At 36.5% G+C, this 22,479-nt stretch overlaps 1 pseudogene; it reads left to right on the forward strand.

Moving 5' to 3' along the window:
* The first annotated feature begins 1,139 nt into the window (after positions 1–1,139).
* On the forward strand, positions 1,140–2,554 carry LOC149176955 (ABC transporter C family member 8 pseudogene; annotated as a pseudogene).
* Positions 2,555–22,479: the final 19,925 nt, after the last annotated feature.

Raw genomic sequence — 22,479 nt, forward strand, 5'->3', positions numbered from 1 at the left:
TCGTGTTGGTTGGGGGAGCAGCCCGCGGTTTAGCAATTCCTCCATTTCGAATTGGAAATGGCATCAACTCTCCGCTGCGGCAATTCCAGCGCCGATCCGATCTGTCAGAGAATGTCAGGATTGCCAGCTCCGATCCGATCTGTCAGGAAATGTCAGGAAATGAATGCGGAGCGGTGGACGGAGGGTGGCGGAGCTAGGGGAGGGTGGCGGAGGACGGAGGGATTGCCGACGGCCGGAGCCGGATGATTTTCTGGGCGGCGACGGAAACCGGGCAATTCCTTCGCCTAGGTAGACTACTCCAAAAAAATCAATTGTGTAAATACAAATAACACACCCTACAAAGTGATGTCTTCTTGAATATTGATCAATATGAATGATTTTCCTTTCACAGTTCTTGTGTTTTGATTCTTTATGAATAGGAATTGATTCATTCAACTAAAATTGGTATTGTTGATTTTGATGGCACTTTTGTTGTCCAGCTTGATGATTGGGTGCTGTGCCGAATTTACAAGAAAAATGGTCATTCTCAGAGAGTACAAGGGGTAGAACGAGATGAATCACCAAGTGCAGATGAAGTGATGGATTCTTTGCCTGATATTGATCAGCAAAACAAACTGCAACTGCCCAAAATTGCCTCTTCTAGTGGGTTGTTGGAGAGTGACGATCCTTTCATAGATGGTTTTTTAAATGATGAAGCCATGGATGGCAATGGAAACAGTAGTAGACTACCTCAAGTCCAGTCCTCCAACCTCTCTCACAACAATTTCAGCAATAACAATGACAACAATAGCGATTGCCGATATGAAGTTGTCCCAATACAAGAAGAATTATCAGTGGAGAATGACAACAAATTCAATTCTCTCAAGAGGACCCTCTCCTCAGCATATGGGGACGATGAAACCAACCCTGCAAAGAGATTCAACTACATGCAGAACAACTACAGCTACAACGTCAACAATAATGTTTCAGCCTTGCTTAATTCAATGCAGCCCAATCAAACTTTCCAACAGCAGAGTTCCTAAGCACATTGAATGACAGTCAACAAAATTTCAGACTTCCCTACATTCAGAACATGCATTGGCCCACCTAAGCAAAAAAAAAAAAAAAAAACCTTCAATTCCAGACGCACAGGTATGAGAATGCGTTCAACCTTGATGGCAGTTGTATATCAAAAACAACTTCGGCTATCCAATCTAGGAAGACAAAGACATGCCACTGGTGAGATTGTAAACTACATAGCTGTAGATGCATATCGTTTTGGAGAGTTTCCGTGGTGGCTGCATTGGGGTTGGACTGTCCCTTTGCAAATTTGTGTAGCAATTGGCATCCTTTTTGCCACAGTTGGATGGGCAACTATTCCAGTTTGCTCATCATCATTCTTACTCTCATTCTAAACAAACCTCTAGCCAAAACCCTCAAGAAGTGCCAAGTTGAGTTCATGACTGCACAGGATGAGAGACTCAGAATAACATCTGAAATTCTTAATAGTATGAAAATAATCAAACTACAAGCATGGGAAGAAAAATTTAAAGCACTAATAGAAAATCTCTGAGCTGTGGAGTTCAAATGGTTGTCTTCAACACAGATTAATAGAACATATGGTACCATACTCTACTGGATGTCACCCATCATTACTGCATCTATAGTTTTTGTCGGGTGTGCTATCATAGGGGATCCACTGTTAACTGCCACAACCATATTTACAGTGCTTGCAACATTCCGTGTGATACAAGATCCAGTGAGAATGCTACCTGAAGTTTTGGCTATATTAATTCAGGTTAAAGTCTCCTTAGATCATTTGGACAAGTTCTTACAAGATGATGAGATGAGACCAGATTCTGTTGTGAGGAAAGCACTTGCCGAATCCCAGTATACCATCGAAATTCATCAAGCCATACTCAACTGGGATCCAGAATCTTCATTGACAAAGCCAACATTGAAGGGAATAAATCTGCACATTAAAACTGGAGAAAAGGTAGCAATTTGTGGCTTACTGGGATCAGGGAAATCTTCTCTGCTATATACAATTCTTGGAGAAATCCCAAAAATTTCAGGAGATGTAAGTTGAACATTAACTACTCTTCTTGAGCAAAAGTAACCATTTCATAGTTCAACAAGATTGTAGATGCAGCTTTTTTGCTTTCTATATACATAAATTCTTCCATAAACTTTTTGATTGGACTACATGCAGGTTGAAGTATATGGCAATGTTGCCTACGTCGCATAAATAGCTTGGATTCAGAGTGGTACTGTCAGAGATAACATACTCTATGGGAAACCAATGGACAAAATTCAATACAAGAAGGCAATAAAAGCTTGTGCATTAGACAAGGATATAGAGAGTTTTGCTCATGGAGATATGACGGAGATTGGGGAGAGAGGATTGAATATGAGTGGAGGAAAAAAACAGAGGATTCAGTTGGCTAGAGCAGTATATAATGACGCTGACATTTATGTATTGGATGATCCCTTTAGTGCAGTCGATGCTCATACAGCTTCAACTCTATCAAATAAGGGGGAGACATTACATAAGAGAGACTCCAAGACTTGCTAATATTGCTTGTCATAGTATGAAAAATCTGGTTTACCTCTGTATCAGATCTGTAAAGATCTTAGAATGAGATCCAAAGATATTAATGTGAAAATTTATGTGCATATTAGATATAAAATATTTGAGTTTTGGGTTATCAAAGCTATAGATTGAGAACTACATGGATTGCTTGATAGGATGGCTGGTTCGATTTGTATATCAGGATTGCTAGCTTCTTTGTGGTGGTAGTGTGAGATCAATTGGGAATTGCTACTCGTTTCATACTTCAAGAGGGAAATGAATTTCCCAATGATGGTGGTGATGAAGGAACCCAGCAAAAGCACAGAGAATAGCATAGTTGATTGAATAAAAAAATCAATTGTGTAAATACAAATAACACACCCTACAAAGTGATGTCTTCTTGAATATTGATCAATATGAATGATTTTCCTTTCATAGTTCTTGTGTTTTGATTCTTTATGAATAGGAATTGATTCATTCAACTAAAATTGGTATTGTTGATTTTGATGGCACTTCTGTTCTCCAGCTTGATGATTGGGTGTTGTGCCGAATTTACAAGAAAAATGGTCATTCTCAGAGAGTACAAGGGGTAGAACGAGATGAATCACCAAGTGCAGATGAAGTGATGGCTTCTTTGCCTGATATTGATCAGCAAAACAAACTACAACTGCCCAAAATTGCCTCTTTCAGTGGGTTGTTGGAGAGTGACGATCCTTTCATAGATGGATTTTTAAATGATGAAGCCATGGATGGCAATGGAAACAACAACAGACTACCTCAATTCCAGTCCTCCAACCTCTCTCACAACAATTTCAGCAATAACAATGACAACAATAGAGATTTCCAATATGAACTTGTCCCAAAATAAGAAGAATTAGCAGTAGAGAATGACATCAAATTCAATTCTCTCAAGAGGACCCTCTCCTTAAAATATGGGGACGATGAAACCAACCCTGCAAAGAGATTCAACAACATGTAGAACAACTACAGCTACAACGTCAAAAATAATGCTTCAGCCTTGCTTAATTCAATGCAGCCCAATCAAACTTTCCAACAGCAAAAATTCCTAAGCACATTGAATGACAGTCAACAGAATTTCAGGCTTCCCTACATTCAGAACATGCATTGGACCACCTAAGCAAAAAAAAAAAAATCAACAGCTGCAAAGCCACTGACGTTTGACACACAAACAATATATCTAGGATAGTGATTTGATCTTTATCGAGTTTAAATGTCATAAAAACAATGTATGAAACAACTAAATTCCCCCATTTCACAATTAGTATAATAGCACATGCATGAACACCATAACATTAGAAAAACTAGCACGCCATGAATTGGGCAATGGAATAAAAACATACCGGACAGTCTTCATCCCTCCTGATCAGATTGATATGTACTGGAACCCTCCTGGTATCTGGCTCCAATTCTTTAGGGCATTCAGACTTCTGGATACTCTTCAGAAAAACAATTCAGTGCCTGTAAAAAAAATTGCAGTGTAGCATGAAAATCAGATTATGCTTGTTTAAACTAACATAATATGCAACTTTCATCATAAAATAAAAATGCTAGCACATACTACTTGACACAGCATTACCATTTAGAATAACCATAATTGTCCAAAAGACATAATTGGCACAAATGTCGCTTCAATGAAAATAGCGCTGAGCCACAATTCCCATTCTAAAATCTAACTTCTGCATCCCTGTAATAAAAGTGGCATCATATAGAATGCTTCAAGATAGGTTTGCAATTAGCTAAGTAATTGGACCGTTGAGAGGCCATGATGGATGAAAGTTGTATATATTATTATTCTCCAAGGACCACGGAGCTAACTGAAATCCATTTTTATATGATTTGCGACACAGGCAGAGTTAGTCAATATTACCATACTAGCTAACAATAGAGTTTCAAATAACAATGTCATATGGTTTAAGGTCTTCATATCACACCAGAGTTTGAATTGAACATTGAGGCTTATGATAAATACAACAAACTGTATCTTTGCACATTATTTGATTTCTCCACTGGATTTGATTTTGTAAAGATCATAAAAACAATGTATGAAACAACTAAATTCCCCCATTTCACAATTTGTATAACAGCACATGCATGAACGCCATAACCTTAGAAAAACTAGCACGCCATGAATTGGACAATGGAATGAAAACATACAAGACAGTCTTCATCCCTCCTGATCAGATTGACATGTACTGGAACCCTCTTGTCTGTTGACTCTAATTCTTTAGGGCATTTAGACTTCTGGATACTCTGCAGAAAAACAATTCAATGCCTATGAAAAAAATTGCAGTGTAGCATGAAAATCAGATTATGCTTGTTTAAACTGATATAATATGCAGCTTTCATCATAAAAATAAAAATTCTAGCACATACTACTTGACACAGCATTACCATTTAGAATAACCATAATTGTCCAAAAGACATAGCTGGCACAAATGCCACTTGAATGAAAATAATGCTGAAGCACAATTCCCATTCTAAAATCTAATTTCTGCATCCCTGTAATAAAAGTGGCATCATATAGAATGTTTCAAGATAGGCCTGCAATTAGCTAAGTAATTAGACTGTTGAGAGGCCATGATGGATGAAATTTGTATATATTATTATTCTCCAAGGACCACGGAGCTAACTGAAATCCATTTTTATATGATTTGTGAAACAGGTAGAGTTAGTCAATATTACCATACTAGGAGTAATGAGCAAGAGATGTCTCTGTGTACGATGTCGTCATGGAATATAATAGGCATAGGAACAGTGTGGGCTGGAGGACAATACAGAGCTCCTTCATGAGCCCAAGCATTTGTTTTCACCTCCTTATCAACCACCTGTGGCTTCTCTGCGTCATAAGGAATATATCCTGGCAGGGATTCAGTTCATCACAATGTGATATGGTTTAAGGTCTTCATATTTCTAGGAAAATACATTAGAATGTTGTTTGAAAAGATTAACATACCTCTCCTTAAAATTTTGTATATCGATATGGATACCTAGTTGTTGTTCGCGTGAATTCATTTGTTTAACTTCACCTTCAACTAGGCAATCTTTAAGGTATCTAAACAAGTTCAATGGATATTTATGACTACTTTTATTCTATTTCATAGCCACTTTAACCCCGAAATAGGGTTTTCGGCATGGCTTCCTCAATTCAAACTCATTATCATCGACCCTTGCTTTCAAAAAAGCCCATTCACATTTCAATATTCTTCCACACACTATGCCTTACGGCATTTCCTTTGCAACATTAGGTGCAAATGCTAGTATATACCATTGTGAAACAAACATATGGAAATATGGAACCGTCGTATGCCATTTACGGCACACCCTCCAACCAACACAACGTATGGTTCACGGATATGGTCGCACGGGATACAAGGAGATATGGTGACAGCCGAAAATCCTCCACGTACAGCACATAAAACCTCAAGTACGGCCAATTAAAAACAAATATAAATTTTTATATATATGTATGAAATACGGTTGGGTAAAGTTGGGATATGGTTATTTTAAAAGTGGGTTTTGGTAAAAATAAACCATAACCACCTTATGGTTTAATCCGCCTAAGTATTATTTAAAACTCATTTTTTTTACCATTGGAAGGAAGAGAAGGACTGCACAAATTTCGACACTGGAGCTGGCACGCAAATAGAGGCAGCGTAATAATTTTTTAACGCAGGAACCATGAATTTTGTAGGGGGGCAAAATTTTCAACTTCTCAGAAATTGACAAATTTTATATGGATTTTACACTTCTTGTCACCATGAACAAGATGGTGCTATCCATTTTTCAATCTGAGTTTTGCATCTTCCAGTCAATTCCAGAATGCACGCGGAACCATCATTTCAGTAAAAACAGGCAACGGAACCATGAGCCATGAAATTTTACCAAGGAGGTAAAATTTCACTTTGTCAGAATATGGTCGAGTTTATACCTTTTTCTCATGGTTTTTCACAGGGATCCTAATGGTGAAATCAGATTTGACATCTAAGCAGCGGATTTTCAGCTCATCCCTGAAACAGAATCTTTGAGGAATCCCGAGGGAATCTAAAAGATTCCTTGAGCTCCAAATTTTTAAATTCTCAGAATTCCGTCGTTTCAGCACTACTTGATGCCACAAATCTGATGGTGTATTCAGATTTGTCTTTCACTCATTTTTTCTTTCAGTCACTTTTCTAAGTGCCGGTGCAGATGTCCATCTTCATGTGCGAACAGTCTTCTTCTTGTGATCGATGTTTCAGCAAGCTTTAGCACTTTGACAGCCTTTGCCTCAGATGGCCCTTGGTGGTGAGGTATATGATGTGTTCATGTATTTCTTATTTTTGCATTATGTTGTACAGATCCATGATTGATGATTGATGCATGATCTTGTTTATTTCATGTTGTCATGATTCCTTGCTTTATGTTATGTGGAATCTTTCTATGTGATGTACTTTCTGTCATAACTCTTTATGTTATGCTTTGAGATCCCTTGTTGTATGTTGTTGGGATACTCTTGATGTTGCCATGCATGTGTTTTGCTTTGACATCCCTTTTGTGCCATGTTGGTGGGATGCATACCATGCTTGTTTTGTGTCATACTGATAGGAGTCTTTTGATTGAGAGTTCTAGCTGGAGAACATCTCTTAGAGCCACTCCTGCGTGTGGGCATTCTTCCTTGTATGATCGAGACATCATCTCTGTGTACATCATCTTTATTGACAACACATAATGCAGTGGCCTACACCATCTTAACACCGGGGCCCGGAGACGTAGTCCCTCCTGGACAAACTCCGTTATCAACGACTTTTGTTTTCATGTGCTGATGATTGTTATATTCCTCTTCATTATAGTCTACAGTTGCATTTTTTAATGTTCTTTTAAAATAAATTTTATCACATCACGAAAGTAAAAGGTCTTGGAAGGGTCCTTCTTCACACCCGGACCTGGATCAAGTGGTATCAGAGTGGTCTTTACGTGTATGTGAATTGCAGTGTGAAAAATGGAACCTGCAGTGACAAAGAATGAAAGAACAATGTACAAGACCATGGTCAACATTTCCAAGAGAGTGGAAATCATGTATGAAACTCTACAGAAAGAGACAGAGGAAAAGGAGCAATTACAGCTTCAGTTGCAAGCCACAGAGAAGGCCGTGGAAGAATTGAAGCAAAACAAACATAATCTTCAAACAGAGAACGATGAATTGAAGATGCGTCTACATGAAGAGAAAGAGGAAAAACAAAGTTTTCTACGACAGCTGCAAGTAAAGGACGAGGCCTTGGAAAAGCTGTAGCATGACTCATGTGAGGTAAAAAGTAGTTCTTCTTCATGTATGTTTCCTGATGATGATTTCACAATGTTTGAAAATCACACCATGGAAATTGAATCTAAATTGTTGAAGATAATGGGGTATGAAGGAAAAGGCTTGGACGTTAATGGCCAAGGCATTGTTAACCCCATCAAAGTAGAGGAATTACCTAGTCAAGCAGGACTTGGGTATGTCAGGAAAGAAGTTGGAGAGTGCTCAAAGGTGTCAGAGTCGTCCGAGACATAGTTGAGGAAAGAGAATGATGGGAAAGCATCCCCATAATCCCATGGCAGTTTCCATCATAGGGAGAGAGTTGAGGCAAGCTCTCATCGGCATGCTGACATCAGAAATAGCAAAGGAAGGTATAATCACTTTTGATCTTCGAATGTTCATTTTTATTATGATTATGTTATTAATAATGAATGAAGACAAAGGCATAAAAAAACATGCACTTTTTGTGGTTTACCTAACCATACCTTTTCTAAGTGTTGGAAAAGGATGGCAACGCTCATGAGGCTTGAAAGACCCTCTCAACATCATGAAAAGAAACAGGTTAAGCATATACGGAGGAAGAAAACCTACTGCAGTCATTGCGATAGAAATGGCCATCAAAGAGCCACTTCTTGGAGGCTCCATCCAGAGCAGCGCCTAAAAGACAAAGCGTCAGTGCGTGAACCAAGAAGAGAAATTGTTTGTGAGGTATTTTTAAATTTTTATTCTTAACACAATCTTCATTTGTTATTATTAGAATGTGTCTTCTTATATTCATCAAATAGTTACCAAAAACAAAGAGACAAGAACACAAGATGTTGGGTTTCTGCCAGGGCCAAAATCTCTCACTCTTTGAGAGGAAAACATGAAGAAAATTCTTCTTATAGAGATTCCAATTAACAAATACCAAGACCTTGAACCTTGACCTATTAGGCCACTCCAAGACAAAGACACCAATCCTCTTCTTTTTCATGTTGATATCATCATCGTTGCTGCAACGCTAATGCTACCACTACTACACCAATGTGATCTTAATTACTGTTGCACTATCAAGGTCATCACTGAGATCACTATTGTTGCAACATTGTTTCACCTTCATAGAGATATTTTATCATAACAACGATATCTTATACTGAGATATGTACATATAGGAGTGTTGCATCTAGATACACTGAGATCATGACCTTCCATCAAGATCATGACTATATCTAGAAGTATGTCGAGACAGAGATATCCTCATCACAAATATATTGATACTTATGACAACATCTAGAAGTATGCTGAGACAGAGTGAGTTATTATATGATCATCAAGATCCTTCTCATCGCAACGATTCTTAAACTGTGATTGTCTAGAGATCATGTCGAGAGTGTATCACTAAGATCCCCATCATCATAATTATGCCAAGAACGTGACTATGTTTTTCTTCATGCACTGAGAGCTTTATTATCACAACTATGTCGAGACTTTTACCACAAAGAAGGTTAAACTGTAATTACTTATTGTAATCACCATTGAGATTTTAGAGGTATCTGAGATCCTTTACTCCGCTGTACCCATCGAAAATTACAAGAGAAATATGAGTTACTGTCCTTTCTGTGTTGACCCTAGCTACATATATATAGCAGTCTACCTCTACATTTGAGACAACATGATAGAGTGAACCAATGTGTCTCCTTATGACTACTTTTAATTAGATTTTACACGCTGACATGACAAAGAGGATTGTTATTTTCATTTCGAGGGCTTCTTAACATTTTTTATGACTCGAATACATTTGATACATGCCAAAGAAGAGTTCTTTGTGACATTGACTCTTTGAACTTTAAATAAGAATTCTAAGGCTCTCAATGGGAGCCATCTATACATAAAAATTCTTACTCATGAAACCCATGAAGCGAGCATAATAATAAATTCATTTTCTTGTTTACAAAAATCATAATTACAATGTCTTTATGAAGATCGAACCTAGTTACCCTTTCTTCAATGCTCCCTCTTAATTAGGGTGGTATTCATAATGGTACATGTCATTTTCAATTTGAAGAATTTCCCATAAAAATAATTGGATTGGTAATCCCATTTGTATAGCATCATAGTAACCAACATTGTTTCCACAACAAGGCCTTGATTGACAGCTCTATCTCTCATTAGATCAAAACACAAGGTTGGTGAAACAATGAGGCCTAACACACAGGCAAAAAAATACTAAAAGAATAGCCCCCAACAACAGGTACCTCTTGATCAAAATCTCAGAGGTGGATTCATTATCATCTGAGCTTGTGTTTCCTTATTTTGAAAGGAAAGGAAACGACCTTAAGTTTTTTGTTATTTATTTGCAAAATGTCATGACCATGGCCCCACTAATGCAGATCTTGGTTCCCAGCTAATTTTCCTTGCCAACCAGACTTCTTCTCGCAACTCTTTCCCGCCTATAACAAGTTCAAAAATGTAGCTTTCAAGAATGAAAAAGGGGACTTAATGGCATTTAAACTTATTTGTGATTGATATTTATATGATGAACGAATAGGAATAGACATCATGACATGTACCATGTTGCTCAATGCATATCAAAATGCGACTGATGTATTTACAAAAAATGAAGAGATGGAAAACAAGAATGAAGCTAACTTCTCTTCTCACCATTCAAAATAGTTAAATAGAATTACATTGGAGACATCAATAATAAATGACTATAGTGAGATTGAACTACAACTCAACTAAACTCAATAAATATCAAGAGAATCAAAACCGACTATGACACCTAGCAGACAATGAAATTAAGTATGATGACACCTAGCAATCAGTGAGATTAATATCTCAACACCCCCTCATAATCTCAATTGTTACAAGTAGTGGCACTTACAATGCCTAGTCTCTCTCTTTGAAATTCAAATACATTTTTTCCCAAAGGCTTTGTGAAAATATCTACAAGTTGATCTTTTGAACCACAAAAAGTAAGTAATATGTCTCCATCATTGACAAGCTCATAGATGAAATGAAAACATGTGTCAATGTGCTTTCTCTTTTTTTGAAAGACATGATTTTTTGATAGAGAAATTGCAGAATTGTTATCACAGTAAATTATAGTTGGCTCCTTCTGAACATTTGAAATATCTGCCAATAGTCTTCTGAGCCACACTACTTGAAAAGCTACTGAAGTGGCAACTACATATTCTTCATTTGTTGAAGATATTGAAATGATTGGTTGTTTCTTGGATTCCCGTGAAATCAGATTGGTTCCAAGATGAAAAACATACCCTAAGGTACTTTTGTAACATCCGAATTGTCTGCGTAATTGTTGTCTATATAACTTCAAAGTAAGCAATCTTCAAAATGTGTGTAGAACAAACCATAGTCTAGGGTCCCTGCAATATATATTAAGATCATTTTGTTAGGTCCCTATAATACTAGTGATTCCCCCATTACTATTGTCATTGTATCCCTTATTGTTATTTTTGTGCCCCTATTGTCCCCATATTGTTATTATTGTGCCCCATAGAAGCCCATTATTGTTATTTTTGTGACCTTATATTATTATTGTTAGGTTAGCTTTGGTTATATTGTGACCCCTTAGACTCCTATATATAGAAAGGAGGCTTTGTCATTTGTATCATCAACGAATTTTTCATCTGTGTAATGTAAAAGAGGTTTCCCCCTCAAAGAGGCTTATTTCTAAGGCGTTAATCTATATTTTCTATCTTTTTGTGAGCTAGTTTCATAACAGTTGGTATCAAAGCTTGGATTCTAGGGTTTCGCTGCTCCAAACAGGTCATCATGGCATTTTCGCTATAGCCTTTTTTCTGTGATGTTGCAGAAGAGGAACAAAATAACCCATTTGAGCAGAAATCTTTCTGAAGCTTGGGTGCAAATTTCAGATCTTGTCTTGCTATAGTTTTGGAGATATGATCCAAGGAAGTTAGGGTTTTTTTACAGGATCCTAAATTATATTGCAAATAGGTGACTTGGGGAAATCATCAAAACTCTTTCTATGAGCATCAGTTTGAAATTACGTAAGAACTTACAGAAGGAGGACAAACTTTAGTTTTCTGTGTATCAATTTCAAATCCTAAGGTCAAACCAGTGACACATGGTACTTCGTACAAGCTCGCTCTACTTAACCAGTCTATAATCAGGTCATCGTGGGATATTTGGCATAACTCTTCATTGGAGAATCCAATCTTAATCATACTTGCAGGGTTAGAAAGAGTACTCAGAGGGTCACTGCAAGAAGAAATTTCAGATCTTGAAGATCCGAAATTACAGAGATATAGCAAAATCAATATAGAACTCCTACAAAGTTAAAAAAGGTGTAGTTTTTTTTTTTTTTTTTTTTGCATAAGTTTGGTTTGAAAAATTAGTTTTAAGGAATTCAAAGGGCATAGTGTAGCATTATTATCAGTAATTGATGCCATGAAGAAATAAAATGGAAACACCTAGTAAGCAACCTGAAAGCTCTGTCATGACTCATGAAGAAAAGGAAGAAATGCAACATGATTTATGAAAATTACGAGACCAAGTGAAACAAATTTGACTTGCACAAAAAGTATTAGAAGCTATGATGGATGGTTTAAAGAAAGACGTAGAAGCTAAGAATTAAGGCATGGAAGCTAAGATGGATGGTTTAAAGAAATACGTAGAAGTTAATATGTATGGTGTGGAAGCTAAGATGGATGGTTTAAATAAAGGTGTAGAAGCTAAGATGGATGGCGTGGAAGCTAAGATGGATAGCGTGGAAGCTAAGGTGGATGATTTAAAGAAAGATGTGGAAGGTAAAATGAAAGATTTTAAAACAAAAATTTGACAAAGTTTCTACAAGAAATGCTTACTAATGGTGAAAGGGTAGTAAATGAAACTCATGATGAGAACAAAATAAATTTTAATCATGATTTCATAGACTCTAATGTTGGATCAAAGAACCACCATGTTCAAAATATTGATACGAGGAAGTTTGATGGCAAGGATCCTGTATCATGGATACTACAGATGGAGCAATCTTTTGATCTCCATAATGTGCAAAACACACAAAAGGTATGCATTGCAACCTTATATTTGGAACCAAATTAGTTTGTATGGTATCGATGGCTTTGCTCTCATAAACAAATTGTCACTTGGCCAATTTTTACGAAGGAAATGATAGCACAATATGAGGATACAGAAAGAAACACTTTTTTTAGCCAATTGATAAATCTCAAACAAAAGGTTTCAATGATGGACCACATTGAGGACTTCCAAAAATTGCATATAAGGGTAAAAGATATTCCAGAGGAGCATAGGATTGACATGTTCATAGGTACTTTAAAGGATAACATCTAACATGAGGTTCATCGTTTGGAACCTGATTCATTGGACAAGGCATTCAAGTTGGCAAGAAAAATGGAAAGCAAAATTATGGCAACAAGGAAGCCTACCACTCACAATCATAAAGATGGAAGTGTTGTTGCCCCTAGCCATCCACAACCTACAAGGTTGACACCACAAAAATTGGAAGAAAAAAGAGCAAAAGGGATTTGTTACAGTTGTGACAACAAATACACTAAAGGTCATAAGTGTGCTGAGAAGAAATTATTTTACATAGATTGCGAAGAGGAGGAAGAAAAGGAACAGGAAACATCAAAGGAAGAAGATATACACCAGGAACAAACCCTAGAGAAAGAAGAAATGAATCTGAGCATATCTTGTAATGCATTGGCTGGAATTACCACTCCTCAAACTATCAAGATAAAAGGGCATATCAAGAAGAAAAAGGTCATAGTGTTGATTGATTCGAGTAGTACCCATAATTTTATTCATTGTAAGATAGCCAAGGAATTGAATTGCTTCCTGTATCTAGCACCAAAGTGTCAAGTGATGTTTGCAAGTGGAGGAGCCATAAATTGCTTAGAAAAGTGTCATATATCAATATATCCATGGGAGAATATGTATTGAATAGCCCAATGCTTTCCATTCAAATGGGTGGTGCTGATGTTGTAGTAGGAGTCCAATGGCTACAATCCTTGGATACAATAGCTTTTAATTTTCAAGAACTTTTCATGAAATTTTCATCAGAAGGAAAGGAAGTTGAATTAATGGGTAACGCGAGGAAACCAAGAAAGATAATGAGCTCTAATGGAATGATAAAGCTTCTAAAGAAATAACAACGAGGCATAATTGCACAATTTTGTTCACTAGAGGTTCCCACATCGAAATCATCTTTTTCTCCAGATCTCCAAAACGTTTTGGACAATCATTCCAAGGCATTTGAGACTCCCAAGGCCCTCCCACCTATTTGTGATCATGATCATGCTATTCATTTGATTTCAAGAAGTGTTCCTCCAAACATCAGGCCTTAGAGATATCCCTATGCCCAAAAGAGTGAAATTGAACGTATGGTTGTAAAAATGCTAGAGGCTAGTATAATTCAACCTAGTCAAAGTTCTTTATCTACTCCAGTAGTATTGGTTCACAAGAAGGATGGCTCATGGTGCATGTTTCCAGATTATGGGGAGATCAACAAACTCACTATTAAAGATAAATTTCTCATTCCTGCCATTGATGAATTAATGGATGAATTGCATGGATCAATTTACTTCACCAAGTTGGATCTTCGTTCAGGATATCATCAAATCATAATGAAGACTGAAGACATTCCAAAAATAGCATTTAGAACTCATGAGGGTCATTATAAACTTTTGGTCATGCCTTTTGGCCTTGCCAATGCACCTTCTACATTTCAAGGTTTGATGAATTCCATTTTCAAACCCTTCCTTTGAAAATTTGTGTTAGTATTTTTTTTGATGATATACTAATCTACAACAAGTCTTGGAAGGATCATGTTCAACATGTTGACAGGGTGCTCAAACTATTCCAGGAGAAACAATTATATGCAAAAAACTCTAAATGTTTCTTTGGAGTACAAGAGGTGGAATATCTAGGTCATATTGTATCTCATGAAGGTGTTAAGATATACCCTAGAAAAATTAAAACCATTAAGGCATGGAAAATCCCCACATCCATAAATCATATACGAGGATTTCCCGAGTTGACAGGGTATTATTGCATGTTTGTTAAGAATTATGGGAGAATAGCAGCACCTCTGACAACATTATTGAAGAAGGATGCATTTTCATGGACTCCAGAAGCAACAAAGGCCTTTGAACATCTTAAAGAGGCAATGTGCCAAGCACCAGTCTTAGCTACACCGGACTTTACAAAATCCTTTATTGTGGAATGTGATGCCTCGGGAGATGGAATTGGTGTTGTTTTAATGCAACAAGAAAGACCCATTGCTTTCGAAAGTCATCTAATCAAATAAAGTATTTACACAAAGCTATTTATGAGAAGGAAATGTTGGCAATACTACATGCACTTAAGAAACAACGACCCTACCTAATGAGAAGACACTTCAAGGTAAAAACAGATCATGATAGTCTTAGATACTTTTTAGAACAAATATTATCTTCAAAAGGGCAGCAAAACTGGCTCACAAATATGTTGGGTTATGACTTTGAAATCATATAGAAAAAAGGGAAGAAAAATGTTGTGGTAGATGCACTCTCAAGAAAGGATGAGGATGTGGAAGCATTTCTTTGCGCCATTTCTTTTATCCAACCAGATTGGATAAACGAAGCAAGGGATGAATGGAAGAATGACGAAGAAGTTTGGGCACTCATTCAAAAGTTACAACAAGAACCCAGTACATCTGATACATTTAGCTGGAAAAATGATTCATTATGGTACAAAGATTGGTTATACCTATGTAAGAATTCCCAACACAAACAAAATATTCTTAGGGAATTGCACACCTCTCCCTTAGGAGGGCACTCAATATTTTTAAAAACTTAAAACAAGGTTAAGAAGGAATTTTTTTGGGATGGTCATAAATTGGATATTCAAAAGTTTGTGGTAGAATGTTTGGTTTGCCAACAAAATAAAGTTGAAACAATTAAGACCCCATGTCTATTACAACCTTTATCCATTCCAAGCCAACATTGGGAGGAGGTTTCAGTGGATTTTATCATAGGTTTACCCAAGTCCGAAGGGAAAAGTGTTATCATGGTCGTAGTTGACAGACTTACCAAGTATGCACACTGTTGTGCATTATCTCATCCATTTAAAGCAAGTATAGTTTCTACTAAATTGATGGAAACAATTCAAAAGCTACATGGAAAACCAAATATTATTGTAAGCGATAGAGATCCTATTTTCATGAGAAATTTTTGGACAGAATTATTTTCTTGTCTTGGTACTCAGTTAGCTCATAGCTTATCTTATCATCCTCAATCTGATGGGAAAACTGATATAGTAAACAAATGTTTGGAAGGATATCTGCATTTCTTTGTATCTGATAAACAGATACTATGGGTCAAATGGTTGACTCTGGTTGAATGGTGGTATAACACTTCCTTCCATACTGCATCAAAAATGACCCCATTTATGGCACTTGATTGATATCATCCACCATCCATCACATCATATTTAAGATAAAATCCTAAGGTTCAAGCAATGGAAGATCACATTGAGCATCAACAATAAGTTCTCCAACTCTTAAAGGATAATCTCACCTTAATGAGGAATAAAATGAAATAGCAGGTAGATCAACATCGCAGCGAAAGTAGTTTTGATGTAGGTGATTGGGTATTCCTATGGCTACAACCATATAAACAAATGTCCCTCAAGCAAGTTAAGAAGGATAATAAATTATCACCAAAGTATTATGGTCCATACAAGGTGTTGCAAAAGATAGCTAATATGGCATACAAATTGGAGCTTCCTATAGCTTCCCAAGTGCATGCAGTTTTCCATGTTTCATGCTTAAAGAATTTTATAGGTGACAATCTCTCAGTTCAAATAATATTGCCAGAACTTAATGAGGAAGGAAAAATCATATTGGAACCTGAAGCAGTCAAAGAAACAAGAATTCGACATCTATGAAATCGATCAATTTTAGAGTATCTCATCAAGTGGAAGAACTTACCCATTGAAGATTCCACATGGGAGGATGAGAATTTTATATAGAACCATCCAAAACTACTCAAACGTTGAGGACAACACTTTTTTGAAGGAGAGGGGCATGTTAGGTCCCTTTAATACTAGTGATTCCCCCATTACTATTGTCATTCTATCCCTTATTGTTATTGTTGTGCCCCTATTGTCCCCATATTGTTATTATTGTGCCCCATAGAAGCCCACTATTATTATTTTTGTTCCCTTATGTTATTTTTGTTAGGTCGACTTTGGTTATATTGTGACCCCTTAAACTCCTATATATAAAAAGGAGGTTTTGTCATTTGTATCATCAAAGAATAGTTCATTTGTGTAATTTAAGGGAGGTTTTCCCCTCAAAGAGGCTTATTTTAAAGGCATTGATCTATCCTTTCTATCTTTTTCTGAGCCAGTTTCATAACATTTGGTATCAGAGCTTGGATTCTAGGGTTTTGCTGCTCCAAACAAGTCATCGTGGAATTGTCGCTATAATTTTTTCCTGCAACATTTTAGAACAAAAAAGAAAAACCCATTTGAGCTGAAACCTTTCTGAAGCTTGGGTCCAAATTTTAGATCTTGTCTCACTATATGTTCAGAAATATGATCCAAGGAAGTTATGGTTTTTACAGGACCCCGAATTATATCTCAAACAGGTGACCTGGCGAAAATCATCATAACTGTTTTTCTGAGCATCAGATTGAAATTTCGTAAGATGTAACAGAAAGAGGATAGACTATAGTGTTCTTTGTAGCATTTTCAGATCCTAAGGTCAAAATAGTGACACGTGGCACTTCATACAAGCTCGCTCTACTGAAATAGTCTATAATCAAGTCATCGTGGGATATTTGGCATAACTCTTCATTGGAGAATCCAATCTTGATCAGACATGCCGGGTTAGAAAGAGTGCTCTGAGGGTTACCACACGAAGCAGTTCAAGACCTTGAAGATCCAAAATTACATAGATACAGCAGATTCAATATCAAGCTCCTACAAAGTGAAAAAAGGTGTGTAGTTCTTTTTAAATTTTTGCATAAGTTTAGTTTGAAAAATTAGTTTAAAGGAATTCAAAGGGCATAGTGAAACATTATTATCATTAATTGATGCCACGAAGAAATAAAATGGAAACACCTAGTAAGCAATCTGAAATCTCTATCATGACTCATGAAGAAGAGGAAGAAACACAACATGATATATCAAAATTATGAGAGCAAGTACAACAAATTTCACTCACACAAAAAGTAACAAAAGCTATGATGGATGGTTTAAAGAAGGACGTAGAAGCTAAGATGTATGGCGTGGAAGGTAAGATGGATGATTTAAAGAAAGACGTAGAAGCTAAGATGTATGGTGTGGAAGCTAAGATAGATGGTTTAAAGAAAGGTGTAGAAGTTAAGATGGATGGCATGGAAGCTAAGCTAGATGAATTAAAGAAAGGCATGGAAGCTAAGATGGAAGATTTGAAGATAGATTTGACAAAGTTTCTACAAGAAATGCTTACTAATGGCAAAAGGGTAGTAAAGGAAACTCATGATGAGAACAAAATAAATGTTAATCATGAATTCATAAACTCTAACGTTGGATCGAAGAACCATCATGTTCCAAAGATTGATATGAGGAAGTTTGATGGCAAGGATCCTGTATCATGGATACTACAGATGGAGCAATTTTTCGATCTCCATAATGTGAAAAACACACAAAAGATACGCTTTTCAAGTTTATATCTAGAACCAAATCAGTTTGTATGGTATCGATGGCTTCGCTCTCGTAAACAAACTATCACTTGGGATATTTTTACGGAGGAAATGATAGCACATTATGAGGATACAAAAAGAAACACTTTTTTTAGCCAATTGATAAATCTCAAACAAAAGGGATAAATGATGGAGCACATTGGGGACTTCCAAAAATTGCATATAAGGGTAAAATATATTCTAGAGGAGCATAGGATTGATGTGTTCATAGGGACTTTAACAGATAACATCTAACATGAGGCTCACCTTTGGGAACCTGATTCATTGGACAAGGAATTCAGGTTGGCAAGAAAAATGGAAAGCAAAATTGTGGAAACAAGGAAGCCTACCACTCACAGTGATAAATATGGAAGTGTTGTTTTCCCTAGCCATCCACAACCTACAAGGTTGACACCACAACAATTGGAAGAAAAAGGAGCAAAAGGGCTTTGTTACAGTTGTGATAACAAATACACTAAAGGTCATAATTGTGCTGACAAGAAATTATTTTACATAGATTGTGAAGAGGAGGAAGAAAAGGAACAAGAAACGTCAAAAGAAGAGGATATACACCAGGAACAAACCCTAGAAAAAGAAGAAATGAATCTGAGCATATATTGTAATGCATTGGCTGGAATTACCACTCCTCAAACTATCAAGATAGAAGCGCATATCAAGAAGAAAAAGGTAATAGTGTTGATTTATTTGGGCAGTACCCATAATTTTATTCATTGTAAGATAGCCAAGGAATTGAATTTCTTCCTATATCCAACACCAGAGTGTCAAGTGATGGTTGCAAGTAGAGGAACCATAAATTACTCAGGAAAGTGTCATAATATCAAGCTATCCATGGGAAAATATTTATTGAATATCCCAATGCTTTCCATTCAAATGGGTGGTGCTAATGTTGTAGTAGGAGTCCAATGGCTACAATCCTTGGGTACAATATCTTTTAATTTCAAGAAATTTTCATGAAATTTTCCTCAGAAGGAAAGGAAATTTAATTAAGGGGTATCGCTAGGAAACCGGGAAAGATAATGAGCTCTAACGGAATGAAAAAGCTTCTAAAGAAATAACAACGAGGCATAATTGCACAATTATGTTCACTAGAGTTTCCCACATCGAAATCATTTTTTTCTCCAGATCTCCAAAAAGTATTGGAAAATTATTCTTTGAGATTCCCAAACACCTCCCACCTATTTGTGATCGTGATCATGCTATTCATTTGATTCTAGGAAGCGTTTCTCCAAACATCGGGCCTTACAGATATCCCTATGCCCAAAATAGTGAAATTGAATGTATGGCTACAGAAACGCTAGAGGCTGGCACAATTCAACCTAGTCAAAGTTCTTTCTCTACTCCAATAGTATTGGTTCACAGGAAGGATGGATCATGGCGCATGTGTCTAGATTATAGGGAGATCAAAAAGCTCACTATTAAAGATAAATTTCTCATTCCTGTCATTGATAAATTATTGGATGAATTGCATGGATCAATTTTATTCACCAAGTTGGATCTTCATTCAGGATATCATCAAATCAAAATGAAGACTGAAGACATTCCAAAAGCAACATTTAGAACTCATGAGGGTCATTATGAATTTTTGGTCATGCCTTTTGGCCTTATAAATGCACCTTCTACATTTCAAGGTTTGATGAATTCCATTTTCAAACCCTTCCTTCGAAAATTTGTGTTAGTATTTTTTGATGATATACTAATCTACAACAAGTCCTGGAAGGTTAATGTTCAACATGTTGACAAGATGCTCAAAATATTTGAGGAGAAACAATTATATGCAAAAAGCTCCAAATGTTTCTTTGGAGTACAAGAGGTGGAATATCTGGGTCATATTATATCTCATGAAGGTGTTAAGGTAGACCCTAGAAAAATTAAAACCATTAAGGAATGGAAAATCCCCACGTCCATAAATCATCTACGAGGATTTCTTGGGTTGACAGGGTATTATTAAAAGTTTGTTAAGAATTATGGGAGAATGGAAGAACCTCTAACAACATTATTGAAGAAGGATGCATGTTCATGGACTCCGAAAGGAATGAAGGCCTTTGAACATCTTAAAGAGGCAATGTGCCAAGCACCGGTCTTAGCTACACTGGACTTCACAAAAACCTTTATTGTGGAATATGATGCCTTAGGAAATGGAATTGGTGTTGTTTTAATCCAAGAAGAAAGACCCATTTCTTTCGAAAGTCATACAATCAAAGGAAAGTATTTACACAAAGCTATTTATGAGAAGGAAATGTTGGCAATACTCAATGCACTTAAGAAATGGTGACCCTACCTAATGGGAAGACACTTCAAGGTAAAAACAGATCATGATAGTCTTAAATACTTTTTAAAACAAAGATTATCTTCAGAAGAGTAGCAAAAATGGGTCACAAATATGTTGGGTTATGACTTTGAAATCATCTACAAAAAAGGGAAGCAAAATGTTGTGGCAGATGCACTCTCAAGAAAGGATGAGGATGTGGAAGAATTTCTTTCCGCCATTTCTATTATCCAAACAGATTGGATAAACGAAGCAAGGGATGAATGGAAGAATGACGAAGAAGTGTGGGCACTCATTCAAAAGTTACAACAAGATCCCAGTATATCTTATACATTTAACTGGAAAAATGATTCGTTATGGTACAAAGATCGGTTATACCTATGTAAGAATTCCCAACTCAAACAAAATATTCTTAGGGAATTGCACACCTCTCCCTTAGGATGACACTCATGATTTCTAAAAACTTACCACAGGGTTAAGAAGGAATTTTTTTAAGATGGCCTTAAATCGGCGATTCAAAATTTTGTGGCAGAATGTTTGGTTTTCCAAAAAAATAAAGTTGAAACAATTAAGACCCTAGGTCTATATCAACCTTTATCCATTCCAAGCCAATGTTTGGAGGAGGTTTCAATGGATTTTATCACAGGTTTACCCAAGTCCGAAGGAAAGAGTGTTATCATGGTGGTAGTTGAAAAACTTAACAAGTATGCACACTTTTGTGCATTATCTCATCCATTTAAAGTGAGTACAGTTTCTACTAAATTTATGGAAACAATTCAAAATATACACGGAAACCCAAAGATTATTGTAAGCGACAGAGATCTTATTTTCACAGGAAATTTTTGGACAGAATTATTTTCTTGTCTTGGTACTCAGTTAGCTCATAGTTCATCTTATCATCCTCTATCTGATGGGAAAATTGAGAAAGTAAACAAATGTTTGGAAGGATATCTTCGTTGCTTTGTATCTGATAAACAGACACAATGGGTCAAATGGTTGCCTCTCGCTGAATGGTGGTATAACACTCCCTTCCATACTGCAACAAAAATGACCCCATTTATGGCTCTTTATGGATATCATCAACCATCCATCACATCATATTTAAGAGAAAATTCTAAGGTTCAAGCAGTGGAATATGACATCGAGCATCAACAACAAGTTCTCCAACTCTTAAAGGATACCCTCACCTTGGCACAGAATAGAATGAAACAGCAAACATATTAACATCGCAGCAAAAGAAGTTTTGATGTAGGTGATTGGATATTCCTACAACTACAGCCATATAAACAAATGTCCTTCAAGCAATCTAAGAAGGATAATAAAGTATCACCAAAGTATTATGGTTTGTACAAGGTGTTGCAAAAGATAGATATTATGGCATACAAATTGGAGCTTCTTGCAGCTTCCTAAGTGCACCTATTTTTCCATGTTTCATGCTTAAAGAAGGTTATAGGTAACAAGCTCCCAGTTCAAACAATATTGCCAAAACTTGATGAGGAAGGAAAAATCATATTGGAACCTGAAGTAATCAAAGAAACAAGAACTTGACAACTATGGAATCGATCAATTTCAGAGTATCTAATCAAGTTGAAAACTTACCCACTGAAGATTCCACATGGAGGATGAGAATTTTATACAGAAGCATCTAGAACTACTC

The sequence above is a fragment of the Pinus tabuliformis genome, chromosome 4_1, assembly GCF_031772625.1.
Source record: "Pinus tabuliformis cultivar Carrire ecotype Pingquan chromosome 4_1, CPIR1, whole genome shotgun sequence".
Classification (NCBI taxonomy): Eukaryota; Viridiplantae; Streptophyta; class Pinopsida; order Pinales; family Pinaceae; genus Pinus; species Pinus tabuliformis.